We start from the raw sequence: 14,524 nt of genomic DNA, 5'->3' as shown, positions 1-14,524 counted from the left end.
GTTGCACACGTGGCCGAGCTGTCCCAGTTGCCAAGTGAGCGGCCAGACTATTCAGATGATCAGTGCGGGCGTGGGCCAAGCAGAGGTCTGAAGTTGGGGACGTCACACTGCTGCAGCCCAGCTGGGTCCCTGCTGCTATTAGCCAAGTAGGGGTCTGGGCAGCTGCCTCACTGGGGGAGCCGGTTCCTGAAACGGTGTGAGGCTTCTCTCTGCTTCTAAAGCCAGTTATTTGAAGTGGGTGCGAGCTCCCACTTGTAGACAGGTTGGGTTCCAGCAGTTTATTTCAAAGTCAGCTGTTTGGAACCTGAAAATAATTTTTCTATCAAAAATAATAAAAGAAAAGGAACAAAAGGCCAGCACATAGGAACCTATTTAAACGTAAACCTCGACGAAATAATGTACATTTGCAATGAAAAGCGGTGGAAGAATGAAATGTTGTAGTTTAAAAATGAAGATTGTGTTTGCAGATCCATGAATTATAACAGAAAATAACCAAATTAATAAAAATAGCTTCTTATTTATATGACATGGCTTCGACAATGGCGCTTTTAATTAGATGAGGGTAGGAAGAAGGTTGGAGACTCGTGGAGATGATCGAGGGGAAATTCTCAGGACATTTAGAGGTTTCAGAAGTTAAAGAATAATTTTATTTAAAGCTTTCCTTTGGCACCCAAGCTTCACTAGCACAAATCAGCCACCACAAGGTTCGTTTTTAATCACAAAGAGGGAAAGCAGAGAAAAAAAGAGGGAGAGTGTCTCAGATCAGGTTTCCTGGAAGTCAGAGTCTGAGAGAGAGATTGGGGTAGGAGAAGTTAATTGGGGAGCACACTGTGGAGGGACCCCGTGGGGGAGTGAGGAGGCAGGACTGGGGAAGGGGGACATCAGGCTGAGATGCAGCCACCACAGAGGACTCAGCTGATGCCATGGAGAGCCATGGAGCAGGCACAGCCCTTCAGAGTTTTCCCCTCTTGAAGCAAGGGGCCATGATCTATATCTAGTCATTGATCCATCACTGGATATGGGTCACTGCCAAGATCACGATCAAGATACACGTGATCTTGAGCAAGGCGACTCTCCAGCTGAGAGCAATCCCTGGAAAGAAACAGCCTTGAGAACCATGCGCCACTAGCATTCCCAGCCATGGGGGGTTGGTCCTCAGTCCTGGAATCACGGTATCTACCACAGATCCAGGTTTCTTTTCCTGAGGTAACTTGGCAAGAGTTAAGGAGAGGAGGGAAAGAGTTTAAGTAGATGTGTGTGTAGATAGGGGAGAGAAGGCTGATCTGCAGGGGAACTCATGGCGCTGTGAGCTGTGGAAGATGGAGGAAAGCCAGGGAGCAGCTCTTGCAAAACCCTTCTGAGGGGAAAGGAAGGATGTGTGAGGGAAAACACTGCTCTGGCTGCCAGTCGTTCTTGCCAGAACAGCTCAGCTGCTGGTGAGAGTGTGCTGGATTGGGGGTGCCAGCCTGTGCCCCAGTGTTGAGTGTAGGGGAACTCAGATGAAGTTATATAACCTGCCCTGGGGGCTCCTGCACAGATAAGCTGGCAGAGGCCACTGGTGGTTCCTGACAATTTCTGGAATGTAAGTAAGTAACGTTAAGTTTTGTGGGGAAAAGCAGTTTTACCAACCAGTTTTTTAATTTTTGTGACACTTTGTATCTTTCTACAAAATAGTGCTGTATGCCAGGCAATTATTTTTGATACCAATATGGAACTAATTGCATTTATTAATTTTTAATTTAACTGTGTTTTAAGGATTTTGTGATACTCTCTGAGCCAACTGGACATCCTGGGTATTGTTGCAAAACTGACTGGGAATTTTGGATTCTCTTGAACAGAGCCTTGACCGGAGGAGACACAAAAGAAGTAGAGAGCGACCTTTGCTTTCAAGGAGATTATGATTCAATTTTGAAAGAGAATGCAAAGTAAGCTGCTGTTCCTGATGTCAGGGAATGTTTTATTCTTCTAGAAAAACCTCTCAAGTATGGAGAACACTCGGGGGAGACAGAAGAGAGAGGGCAGGCAACAGATACATCTTTGCTGCTCTAGCTAGAAGGATAAATAGCCCGAGTCTTCCAGAGGGAGCTAGCATGCTTTTTTATACAAATCCTGGGAAGTCTCAGATTTTTAAGTATTACTTTCTTGTTTACTTAGTCTTCGTGGTCCTTTGGAATGTGCGTATCTTAGATATTTGAGAGGCATTCTGGAACCTATATTCCAGGCATCGTCTCACTCATCTTACAGGCTAGTCCATCTGTGATTGACTGGTGTGCTTTTCTGGAATCCAGGTTTATCCTTGTTTAGGACATAATTGCTTGACATAAGCGACCCTACTTTGTGTTTCTTGGTTCCATTTTGTAAAAATAAGTTGCCACTTGTACAGTTCATTTTCTTTAACTTTGCCTTACTTCGCTCTTATTACCTGACAAATAACACATTTACTCCCTAGGAAGTAACCTCCTCTGCAAATCAGTGTTTGGTGGGACGGTGAAGAAAAATCATGACCGTGGCTGAGAAGGAGTCTGGTTCTCTTTATCTCTTGTTCCCTGCTTCACGGGCTCCAGAGAACCAGGAGAAGACACCCACGCCAGCCACTTTTCAATTCATTGCACTGATTATACTTTAATCAGATGTTTATATTTTCACTCCTGGTGATATGGTCGGGGTGCTCTTGATAAACATAAGATGTGGGAAAAGTTTATCTCTGAGTCCTCCATCCCTCTTGTAGAAACCATTCTCTTCTTCTGGTCTGTCCCTTTGAACTCAGGCTTACTACCTCTTCCTGCCATGACTTTCTCCTTCGTCCTTCCCTCTAGACAACCCATAGGCCTTCTTACCTGGCTTTCCTTCACCTCTGCTGTATAAACTTGCTTTGTTTGGATTTCCTTACCTCAGGGCCTTGTTAGACAACTGGCCAGTTCTTCTCATAAATCAGTTCATGCCAAGCTGTTAATAGTAAAAAAAAATCGACCCCACATATGTAACCCCTTGCAAAGAACTCATTTCCATTTTTTCTGGCGAGGGTCTTTAATGCCTCACCACCTCCAGGCTTCCTAACCTGGCCTGTGCTCAGGGAATAATTCATAGGATACACACAACACATTTTCCTGGAACTTCGAATCTATTTGAAGGTTTTTTTCCTTGGGGGGAAACACCACATTATTTTCATGTTAAAGCAAATAGAGATATACATTACAGTAGAAATCAGAATTCCCCATAGCTTAAATAAAAGCATGAGAAACAAGACATTTTTACTTTTGGTAAACTACTCTGGGCTAGGTCTCTGGATACTCTGGGATTTATTTTCACTTCTTCTCCCATCAGAGATTCTTGGATGAGAAACTCAGAAGCAGTGGCTTAAGCCAAAGTAGTTTTCAATGGTCAGAATTCTAGACATTTTAGGAGGTTGGAGGGGAAGATTTTTTTCTTTCTGGCATTTCTCTGATCTCTTGCCCAGATATGGGATATATTTGGTGAGCCAGTCATGTGGGCAGGAATACATTTTTCAGACCCCAACACTTTTTAATCTCTCTACAAAGTTGGGCTTGGTTCTATCCGTGTTTTTGCTCATGTGCCCTTAGGTAAGCTAGAGATGCGAGTGATGACATTTAGCCAAAAGATGACACAGAGCTGCTTTTTAGTCTGCATTTTGGGGGAAGGTAAGATCCGCTAGACACTTCTTTATAAAGGATATTTTAAAACGGTTGAATTATTCACTTATGGTAGATAAGTCAATGTCAAAGAAGAGAATGAATCTTCAGGGAAATTTCAAGATAGTTTTAAACTTTTAAACAGGCACCTTTGTTTTATTGATAGTAAACTGTGTTCTTTAAAGAGGAGCTGCAGTGAGGAACTACAAAATTAATGAGACTATTTATTTACTTATTTTTTAGTCCGAGGATTTCCTAGAGAGGAACGATTGCAGATTCAGACAATAGTTCAAATTTTTCACACTCTGTTGCTTTAATGTCTGCTGTATCCAGCTGTGATTTCATAGCTCGTGTGCTTTCTTTACAAAAGCGATCAAATTAATAGTAAAGCCAAAAAATTATAGTCATTTCCTTTGAAAAAAATTTCCATTTTTATATTGTTTTCAACAAATAACTCACCGTAACTATTGATTGAAATATGTACCATCTTTTGCTAGAGGCGCTGGGGAAGAAAGCATATTTTATCTTCCTGCAAAGCTGGAAAGTAAGCATTTCCTTAGAGATTACAAGGGGATTTTGGGAAAAGCCAAGGTGGTTTTCCTATGTTTGTACTTCTTCATGAAATGCACTAGGAAAGATTTATTCTTCCAATTTAAGCAACATTTTGGGAGGAACAAACCCCTAAAATCATGTATTGATCATTTAAGCCTTAGTGCTAACTTGTTTATTGGCAACTTTGCCATTTTCAGCTGAGATCTATTGTTAAGAATGTCTATTGTCAAGTCAAAGAACATTTTAATCACAACACTAAAGGAAACTTAAAAAACCAAATAACGTAATTGTACCGTTCTAACAGAACAAGTTCACCTCTGTTTTCCTTCCTGTTTGTTCATTTTCATGCACGTTTCTAATACTGGTGCAATCCATTTTTGACTCCCTGTGCACCCAGCTGAGGAGGGGTTTGGGGTGGTGCCTGTTTGGTGGGGCGTGTGCATCACAGGGGAGGACAAAGTAACAAAGACGACTGCCCCAATTTTCGGCCAGGGCCACTCTCCATTGTTTCCTCTTGCTCTGCTCTCTACTTCCCTTCCTTCATCCTCCTCTCCACCTACCTTCTGTTTTTATTGAAAGCGTTTTTAGGTCAAGTTATTATTATTTTTCACTTTCAAGTTATCACTTTTAAATTTAAGTATGTTTACATTTATTGGAGTTTTCAAATAGGAAGTGCAAATCAAACCACCAAATCTAACTGCTGGCTTTCACGTCCTTCCTCTTTCTCCCCCTGACTCCCCCACCAGACCCAACACATGTAAATGAACTACCTACCACTTGCCAAGTTCTGGGGAGGGTGGGGGACTGGGGAATACAGAGATGGGTAACTCTTGGTCTCTGCCTTAAAGTGACAGAGTCACTGGTAAAGAGATAAAGAGAATGTTAGATAGTGAAGGCAATATTTGAGGAGAACCAAAAAGGGGGAACAATGCAATTTGCAATTACAATAAGGTGTGATAAACAATGTGATAGCATAATACAAGGTCCATGAGAGGGCACTGTAGGAGCCTTAATCTAGCTCTGAGGGAGCGGTCCGAGGAAGGTAACAATTGAACTGGCTTTGGAAGTTTGGGAAGGCTGGGTGGGGAAGGAAAGAACATTTTAGGTACACACAAAGACCTTGAGGTGTGAGAGTGGGATGGGTGGCTCTAGCTCAGGCCTCAGGTCCAGAGGAGAGTGTGAGGAGACTGAGCGGCATGTTGTGAAGGGTCTGGTGTTCTATGTTAGATAGTTGGGATGTGGTTCTACGGGCAACACAGTACCAAATGGAGATACTGGGGAGGAGAAATGACATCATCAGTTTTCTCTTGTATTGTTTTAAGGGGAAGTAGTTCTCGTGGCTAAGTTATTGGCAGAGGGTGGCACGGGGACTCAGGGGCCCTGTAGCCCTTTTCTTTGTCATGAATTTCTCACTACCTACCATGCTGTGGGGCACATGGAAGATTCCTAGTAAATCCTTGTTGAAGGGATGAATGGCTTGGCTTTGCATCCAAGCTTAAGGATGCCTAACTGTCTGCTATAAACTCTGATCTTGAGTGTTGCCCTTTGCAGCCCACCAGTCTCACAACTTAAGTCAAGACAACACGCATCAGGGACACTGGATCAATCCATTCAGTCCACTTCTCTTCCTTGCATCATGGGCTGGTGGCCAGTCAATGCAAATTGGACATTTAAATTCAATTTGAGGCAATTGCTGGGGACTTTTCTCAGTTCTGGGCTAAATGTCCTTGGCTTCAACTTCCATTTTGAGTCTTGATTCTCTCCTACAAACCTAAAGACTGAAGTTGGTCTCCTGGCCTGACTTTAGGTTCTCTCTGCAGACTTCAGTTAACACCGGCTCTTGAGCCTCTTCCATTGCTCGGCTCTCAGATAAGCCTGCCGCCTCCCTCCTGCTCTAGCATTTGGCCCAAATGCTGGCTCCAGGCACTGCAAAGTGCAAAGGTCAGACAGCCCCAGCCTCTTCACCAGGGGACATGTAGATTGTGCCTGTCCTGAGTCCATTTCTCCTTGTGAAGATTTATTTCACATTGTTCAGAATCAAACACTATCTCAAAACTCCCTCTCAACCAATCCCTCTCTGTCAACATAGCTCCCTGACTCTCCATCTCGTGAACCTTTTTTCTCCTCTAATAATCAGCCTACACCATCCTCTTTGAAACATTCGTCTGCTGGAAAATTTAATGTATACTTAAAGCATTTGAAATAACTCTGAACCACAGAAAGGAAAAACGCAATTGTCTATTAACTGGAGTATGGTACCCTATTTTGGATATTCTAAACTTCTACACGTTCTTCTTGAAGAAATGTTTTTTATGGAAATTTTCAAATATATGCAAATTAGAGAAAATAGTGTAGGGGAGGAAGACATTTCCTCTTCCCAAATGTGGGTTCGTCTGGCCGGAGAACGAATTAAATTCACAGAGACAGAATAGCAAGAGAAAATTAAACAAAGCTTTAGGAGGAACCATGGCCCGGGGCCTTTCTTCCCGAAGGAAGAAAGGGCACCGAAGAAGTGGGGTGCACATAGTGGTTATATACCCCCAAACAGGGTGTTTCACATGTGATTGAAATGTCCTTCCCACAACAGTCACAAGATTGCCCTGTCGGCACAGTGCTTGATGGACACAGCAGGTAACGGTCTGCTATCTCGGTGGGCGTAGCAGGAGGCAGGCAAGTCTATTGTCTGGAGCTGGGTGGTCACAGGTGAGCGCAGCAATCAGCTCCTAGCCTAAGGAAAGATGCTTAATCCTTAAGAAATGCCAACGTTGGGAGGGGAAGGGAAGTCAGTTACAGGAGGTTACCAGACTAGCACAATAAAACGCAGATTTAAGTCCTTGCCTTTGGTATTGATTAAGAGTTTCTAGAGAGAAGGTCATCTCCTTTCTTCTTCCTGGTACAGAGAGGGAGGCACCTTTACAGATAGAGATTTACCTTACAAACGTAAAGGTGTCCTAACAAAGGGCAAGTTCCATTCCTCAGAGCCTCCTTCCCTGTCCCAGTTTATCAAAAGCAATCAGCCTCAAATAATCCTGATGCCAAAGAGATATATCTTGGGGTGGCCAATTCCAGGTCCCCACAATAGTATAGGGACTCTGTGTGCTCATCATCCAGCTTCAATAGCCATCAGCAAATGGCCCAGTTTGTTCCATCTGTACTCCCAACCACTATTTCCTCAGCCCCAATGGTTTTCAATTAATTCGTAGATCTCCTATGATTTTATCTGTAAATATGGAAAGTTAAGGACTCTTTTCTCAAACCTAGCCATAGCCCCAGGATCACATCGAAGATATCAAAAATTTCTCAATATAATCAAATATCTTGTTTATTTTCAAATTTCTCCAATTGTCTCAGATTTTTCAAAGTGTGGTTTTTTAAAATTAAGGTCTAAATAAGGCCATACATTGTCGTTGGTTGATATAACTCTAGTCTCTTTCAATCTATGAATTCCCTCTTCATCTCCATTTTATTTTTTCTTGTAACGTATTTGTTGGAAAAACTGGGTAATTCATCCCGTAGGATTTCTCAGTCTGGATTTTGTTGATTGTATCGATGAAGGACTGTTTAACATGTCCCATTGTTCTGGTATGTCTTATAAGTTAGTCATCGTTACGTATTGAGGTTGAATCACATTCAGGTTTATTTAGTTCCTTCTGACAAGAACACAGTTTAAGTGGTGGTGTGCGCTTCTACCAGGAGATACAGAATGTCAAATTGTCTTCTTTTTGTAAAATTGGTAGCCACAAATAATCATTGCCAAGATATATTAATTTATTAAAGTTTGCAAAATGATAATATTTAAATTTTATCACCTTGCTTTCATTTAGTAGATTTATCAGGTATTTGGTTATCCTGGTACTGTTGGAATTGGCCGGGCCTGATAAAGATTCTTCCCTTTAATCAGTTTCCAAAAACATTCGTTGGTTGGTTAGCATCCTTCAAAGGAGACCCATTAATTTTAAAAATTATTTTTATAGAGGCCGGCTCCATGGCCAAGTGGTTAAGTTTGCGTGCTCTGCTGCGGTGGCCCAGGGTTCGGATCCTGGGCGCGGACATGGCACCGCTTGTCAGGCCATGTTGAGCTGGCGTCCCACATCCCACAACTAGAAGGACGTGCAACTAGGATATACAACTGTGTACGGGGAAGGGGTTGGGGAGATAAAGGAGGAAAAAAAAAAAAAAAAAGATTGGCAACAGTTGTTAGCCCAGCTGCCAATCTTTGAAAAAAAAGGGAAGATTGGCAACAGTTGTTAGCCCAGGTGCCAATCTTTAAAAAAAAAAAAAAATTATTTTTATGGAATAAGCATATTTTATGTGTTTTAATTCATTGCACTCATTATCCTTATTAATGCTTAAATTCGTCCATCTTTGGCCAGTGAGAACCAATTCAGGTTGTCTTCTGAGTCTTTTGAGCACTCTCAGTAATCTGTGAGAGCTGCCTTGCTTTACAGTAGGACAAGATGCTCCCGTCTCATCTCCATCTCCTTCCTCAGACCAGGAATCGGCCATTTTCCCAAGGGAACATGATTCCTTGGAGTTAGAAATGATTTACAGAAACAGCAGTACAAGACTTATGGCTGCTCATTGCTCTTGGGTTGGTCATTGTTTCTAGACCTTTTCAGAGGACAGAGGTAGGAAATACGTATTTTTTTAAAAAGTAAAATATACGAGTTCCTGCTGACACTTCTGGTTCACATTTAGGATGAGAGGGTGTTAACTTACGGATCTTTCATTTGCATCTTCTTTCTCTCAAATCAAAAGTCCTGGTTTTTGATAACACTAACAGGATTTGTTTAATCTCACAATACACATATAATAGACTCAGAATAACGACTTATCTCTCACATGAGGGATTTGATAATTGAATGCAGTTTAAGATTTGTTTGTACTTATTCTTGTCCTCAGAGTATGTTTTATAGATGTATGGTCAGTCTGCAGTGTTTCAAAGTTACCTGGAATATGTCCTCCCTGTGTTTTTGCCCCTACCTGATACAGAGTTTCCTTCACTTAATTAGTTTTGCTCTCAATTTTTAAGGATTACACTTTGTTATGTTGTAAAATTATGTAAAATATTTATATTCTGCCAAACTCAAACCTACAAATCAAGATATATTCAAAGAAGTCTTGCTTTGTCCCCTGTCTTCTCTACATAATTTCTTCTTTCCTCATGGGAAACCATAAAAAAATTATGTTATTCCTTCCATTGCTTTTTTTTTTAATGAGCAAGTACTTACAGGTATTGATAGCCTCCTCCTCCTTCCTAGTAATACATATATTTTTACAATTGCCTTTTTTACTTAATGATTTATCTGGAGATCACTCCATAATAGTATAGAGATCATCAGAAAATACAATATGCACTGGGTTATGGCATGAGATAGTCTATGCATAATTGCACAGTGTGGCAGAGGTACAAAGGAGTGTCTGATGAGATTGACAAAGACTAGTAATCATCACAGATAAAAGTGTGCCTCTAAGGAGCTAAAGGCATAAGGGATGGGATTATATCCAAATGCACTGTCTTCATTCCTTTTTACAGCTGCGTTGTACTCCAATGGATGTTTGGGTTGCTTCCAAGTCCTTCATTCTTACAAATCATGTTTCAATGAAGAGCCTTCTGCATCTTTTTGTATTTTTACCAGCAAATTGTTGGGTTAGATTACTAGAAATGGGATTGCTTGGTCAATATCTAGCAAGGTCCCTCCAGAAAAGATCAGCAAATTTCCTTCCAAGAGATCTATAACTTTGCATTCCCATCAGCAGAGCAAAAGGGCCCATTTCCCTACCACCTTGCCAAAACTGTATGTTGTCAAACTTGGGTTTTCCCAGTCTGGTGAATGAGGACTGGTATCTCAGTGAAGTTTGAAATTATACTTCTCTTATTAGCAATGTTGAGCTTTTTGTAGGTCGTGTACATTTGCCCATGGGCTGCTCCTTAGTCCTTTTGACAATATGAGGTCATTGGTCTTTTCTCAAACTTTAAAAGCTGTTCATATATTAAGGATACTTATCCTTTGTGTTATAAGTTACATATGTTTTTCCTAGTTTATTTGTTTTCTTTTCACATTCTTTATGATGGTTTTATCATGTAAAGGGTTTTTCTTTATTTTTTTACATCGGTTTTATCGGTGCTTTCTCTTTTTGCTTCTGGATTTTGAGTCTTGGTTACGAAAATTTTTCCCACTCTCGTATAGTATAGCAAGCAATTCACTCATGTTATCATCTCGTAGTTGGATGGTTTCATTTGATTAAATTTCTGATACATTTGGAATTTATCCTACTTTATGATGTGAGAAATGAATCCATTTTTCCTTTTTTAAATAGAGTTATCTGGTTATGCCAATACCACTTAGAAGCCTGTCTTTTCCCTACTAATTTGAACTTTCAAAAAAATGCAATTGTATTTTTTGCAGGGTTTTGTACTCTGTGAGAGATACTACAAAGGATTTTGACTCAACTTTGAATTTTAGTTAAATGAATCAGCAGGTCCTGTGTTGCCCAGAGCACAGCAGGGGAGGTTAAAGTGGTTTTAGCCATTGACTATGCTGGATAAAAGACTGAAACGTTGTAAATATTTAATGAATATTTAATTGCATACGTGACTCATTAAAAAATAAATTAGTAAATGATTAAAAAATACGTTTGAGGTATATATTTTGAACAGGACAACATTTCTACGAAAAATCAATTAGTAATAATGCAGTGGTAAACAGTGTAATGAGAAGAAAACTAACAGTGAGATTGAAAATCTATCAACTTAGAAAAAGAATATGTTTGTTGTACGTTTTAAAATGTGAAACTCTGAGGGCTTGTGTGTGAATCTTAAAATATAATCAGATAATTTCAATGATATTGAAAAACATTACCACTGTATTTAAAAGAAACCAATGATGAATCCTTTTGCGAAGGGATTAATTCTTTTGGATTGTGAATAATTGTGTTTTAAATAAGATTTTTTTGGTGCAGATTTTGATGTATACGATTTTTTTATAGTTAGGGCACATGGACACATCTTCAAAACAGAATATAACAAAAACAGTGGCCATTTCTCCTTCTGAGAATAAAAGTAATGAAATGAAAAAGAATTAATCCAGGTTTTCATTATACCGGGAACACAATTCCAGGGATGTCGTCCAGAGATGCAGCCTAATTGGTGTTTCCAATCCAGCTTAGAAGTAAGAGCCAGGGCTCTGAAGGTGTCGTCCTAAGTCTTCAAGGATTTTCAGGTGTGGTTCAACGTCAGCTCTCCCCACACACTCTTGCCTTTCTTTTGACAGTTCAACATATAGCACTGCAAAGGAAGTCAGTTAATCGTTTTGTAAATAAATTTCTTTAAGAGGTACACAGGGAAATTAAAGAGCAGGAAAGGAAGAAAAGCATTAAGTGAGATGCAAAAGTGACAAAGCTGAGAAAAGACTTCTCCAGCTGGCTAAGAATACAGGACTCCAAATTCTTTTTCCAGCCATGGCTGGAGTATGAGGAAGGAAATGACCAAACCAGTTCTCAGCACTTGGGGAGAACGGCTCTTCATATAGCGCAGCTCTGCACTAGGTCACTGGTTTTTCTCGCTCTGGAATGTTTACTCAAGGAATATTGGAAGTGTACTTTCTCTTTTTACAATCTTGCAATCCTGAGAACCAGCAGTAAGAAATGCAGAGAGCCATGAGATGACAAATAGCTTGAGAAGAGCAGTCTACTTTATTTTCTCCCAGAGCTTAAAAATATTTTTGTTTTAACGATGGGTCAAGGTTTGAATTGGCTCAATGAATATTCCTGTGGTTTTACCACCCTGGCTAAGTATATTTAACTTCTCTGCTGGACATTTTCCATCTCTTCCGTTTCTTTCCCTTGAACCGGGCTCTGGATTCGGAACATTGGTTGCACACCCTAGGGGCATGAAAGGAACTTGAATTAAGTTTAGCTTTAGAACATACAGTAAACCTTTTAGATTTGCCACATTTGCCTCTGGGCCTCTGTTAATATGACTAAATGAATACCAAAAATATTTTGCAGAGTGTATTTTCCCTACTCTTTTCATCCTCTTATATCAAACAGATAGGTGAATCTGTGCAGAGTGTCACCCACCGAGTTTATCCTTGTCCTTCCTGCAGTTTGAAATGTAATTCCAGCTCTTGAAAATGGAAAACTTCTTCCAACTTCTTTGCAAATTCTATCTCATAGCTATGAAAAAAATATCACAGCAAAATATCGGGGAATTAGATGGTTTACAGATCTGATAAAACTTTACGTGCTGAATCTAAGCTGAGCTGCATGGCAGAGAGGTCAAATGAAGGCCAACAAAGCCAGTAGAGAGCATAGAAAGTCTTATTGGTACTCTCCTGCACAACTTCAATTTGCTGCAAAAGCTTTGTAAGACTCCATAGCTTTCTTTTCCAAGGGAAAGAGATTCTCGTGGGGCTTTTTCCACATCTGGGAATTATTGAGTTTTAGGTTTCAACTAGAAAAAGTCTTGACTCAACTTGGTGTCCTGAACTTTTCAGGTGTTGTGTCGTTTGAAGGCAAGAGAATAGGCGATTTCCATCCACCGGCTCTCAGAGGAGCAAACATTGCTAATTGGAAGCGGTGTAGGTTACAGGACCATCCCGCTTATGTGCTTGCCTTTCCCATATGTTTTAATTCATTGTGAAATTAGCTTAAAAACTAAACACAGGGACAGTTTTAAGGGGTGATGATCCTGAAAGAGGAAAACCTGGGGGCTAGGACTAGTGTGTTGATCATTTAAAAAAATTATTTTATTCATTAATTTATTCGTGTACTATGCATAGAATTCATAAACACCTATTTCATGCCAGGCACTGTGTTAGGTGCTGGGAACTAAACAGTGGCCAATATGGTTACAGTCTCTGCCTTTTAGTGTCTAATAAGGAAGCCAAACAATTAAACAAGTAATAACATAGAGTACACACATTTTGTGGTAGATGATTATCTAATTTGTCACTTAAACTGGGAGTCTTTTGAGGTTGAAAGGGGGAATTCTTAACAATTATGTTGGGCCAATAATTATGTTAGTTCAAATGAGATGGCCCTGGGCAGACTGGGATGTGTCTAACCTTAGGGTTGGGGGATCCAGAGGTGGCTATGGGACTGTGCAGCAGGAGCAGTAATCTACTCTGTGTGTAGTGAGGGTGGGAAAAAGGTTCCAGGAGGAACTTGTGTTTAACCTGTTACCTGTGTGTCTCTCTCTTTCAGTGGGTTCTCCCCTGTGCTCCCCTAATAACTGCCTGAACGTCTGGGGGCTAAATGTTTCCTTGCTTTATTAACAGTTTCAAGGAGGGAATCTGCTACCCAACAGCTAAACCAAGTTCTGAGAATTGAGTGTCATCGGCCCTGACTGGCCTGATCAACTCATGTGCCTGTCTCTGAACCAGTCACTGTGGACAAGGGGAGAGAATAGGATGATTGGCCTATCCTCATAGTAGGGGAATTCAGGGTCGTGTTAGGAAGGAGAAATGGGTTAATAATGAAGCAATACTATCTAGCACTTATTATATCTTAGGCTCTGTTCTAATAGCTTTATATGTTTATATTTTGTGCAGCAGAAATCTGGTCTGAGCGGAGTGAAGAGTGTGAATATGAATGGTGAGAATTGCTATTCTATATTAATAGTTGGCTTGCTTTCCTAAGTCAGAAAAAGCAATTGTAATCACTTACAAAAATCCCAGCTTTGTTGAGAGATAATTCACATACTATACAATTCATTCAAAGTGTCCAGTTCAATGGTTTTTCAGCACAGAGTTGTGAACTATCACCACAGTCAATGACATTTTTCTTCTCCCAAAGGAAACCCCATATCCATTAGAAATCACTCCCCATTTTCCCTCTTTCCAGCTCTAGGCAACCACAACTCTACTTTTGGTCTCTAAAGATTCGCCTGTTCTAGACATTTCATCTAAGTGGAATCATACAATATGTGGTCTTTTATGACTGGTTTCTTTCGCTTGGTGTAATGTTTTTAAGGTTTACTTATGCTGTAGCGTGTTTCAGTACTTCATTCCTTTTTATGGCCTAATAATATGCCATTGAATGGATAGACCATATTTGATGTGTCCACTCATTAATTAATGGATATTTGGGTTGTTTCTGCTCTACGGATATTATGAATAATGCTGCTATGAACATTCATATTTAAGTTGTTTGAGTGAAAGCATGTTTTCATTCTCTTAGGTATATACCTAGGAGTGGAATTGCTGAGTCATATGGTAACTAAGAGGAATTGCTAAATTGTTTTCCATAATGGCTGTACCATTTTACATTCTCAACAGCAATGTGTGAGGGTTCCAATTTCTCCACATCCTCACCAATAT

General features: G+C 40.3%; 1 long non-coding RNA gene across 1 annotated transcript in view; it reads left to right on the top strand.

Moving 5' to 3' along the window:
• Positions 1-1,415: 1,415 nt before the first annotated feature.
• The window catches only part of LOC138924544 (uncharacterized), a 62,898-nt gene continuing 49,789 nt past the window's right edge, over positions 1,416-14,524 (top strand). The window contains exons 1-2 of the long non-coding RNA XR_011439459.1: positions 1,416-1,582; positions 1,839-1,925. This is a non-coding gene — a long non-coding RNA (uncharacterized lncRNA). The remainder of the gene's footprint in view (positions 1,583-1,838; positions 1,926-14,524) is intronic.

The sequence above is a fragment of the Equus caballus genome, chromosome 6 (assembly GCF_041296265.1).
Source record: "Equus caballus isolate H_3958 breed thoroughbred chromosome 6, TB-T2T, whole genome shotgun sequence".
Lineage (NCBI taxonomy): Eukaryota > Metazoa > Chordata > Mammalia > Perissodactyla > Equidae > Equus > Equus caballus.
Note: the sequence above shows the minus strand (reverse complement) of the source record. Positions and strands in the feature narration are given on the sequence as shown.